The 930-nt window shown below is 37.5% G+C and overlaps 1 non-coding gene across 1 annotated transcript; it reads left to right on the top strand.

The window, feature by feature from the left end:
* The first annotated feature begins 237 nt into the window (after nt 1-237).
* Nucleotides 238-309, top strand: TRNAS-GGA (transfer RNA serine (anticodon GGA)). The gene has a single exon. It is a non-coding gene; the product is annotated as a tRNA-Ser (tRNA).
* The last annotated feature ends 621 nt before the right edge of the window (nt 310-930 follow it).

Below are 930 nucleotides of genomic sequence, written 5' to 3'. Positions count from 1 at the left end.
ATTCTATGTTTTTCTTGTTTCTTGAGGTAGGATTGTATTGCCATAAACGTCCCTCTTAGAACTGCTTTTGCTGCATCCCATAGGTTTTGAGTTGCCCTGTTTTCATCGTCATTTGTTTCTAGAAATTTTTTGATTTCTTCAGTAACGTGTTGGTTGTTTAGAAACATGTTGTTTAATGTCTATGTGTTTGTGTTTCTTACAGTTTGTTTTTTTTTTTTTTGTAATTAATATCTAGCCTCCCTGGTGGCTTAGAGGTTAAAGCATCTGCCTGGAATGTGGGAGACCCAGGTTCGATCCCTGGGTTGGGAAGATCCCCTGGAGAAGGAAATGGCAACCCACTCCAGTACTCTTGACTGGAGAATCCCATGGAGGGAGGAGCCTGGTAGGCTAGGCTATAGTCCATGGGGTCGCAAAGAGTCGGACATGACTGAGTGACTTCACACTCACACACAATCATAGCATTGTGGTCAGAGAAGATGCTTGATATGATTTCAATTTTTTAAAATTTACTGATGTTTAATTTGTGATCCAAGATATGGTTTATCTTGGAGAATGTTCCATGTGCACTTGAGAAGAAGGTGGATTCTTCTGCATTTGGATGGAATGTCCTGAAGATATCAATGAGATCCATCTCATCTAACATATCATTTAAGACTTGTATTTCCTTATTAATTTTCTGTTTTGATGATCTGTCCATTGATGTGAGTACTGTGTTAAAGACTCCTACTATTATTGTGTTACTGTCAATTTCTCCTTTTATGTCTGTTAGTGTTTGTCTTATGTATTGAGGTGCTCCTATGTTGGGTGCATAGATATTTACAATTGTTATGTCTTCCTCTTGGATTGATCCCTTGATCATTAAGTAATGTTCTTCCTTATGCCTTGTAATCTTGTTTATTTTAAGGCCTATTTTGTCTGCATAGATATTTA

This window comes from Ovis aries, chromosome 4 (assembly GCF_016772045.2).
Source record: "Ovis aries strain OAR_USU_Benz2616 breed Rambouillet chromosome 4, ARS-UI_Ramb_v3.0, whole genome shotgun sequence".
NCBI lineage: Eukaryota > Metazoa > Chordata > Mammalia > Artiodactyla > Bovidae > Ovis > Ovis aries.
The sequence above is the reverse complement of the archived record's forward strand: the minus strand, read 5'-3'. Positions and strand labels throughout refer to the sequence as shown.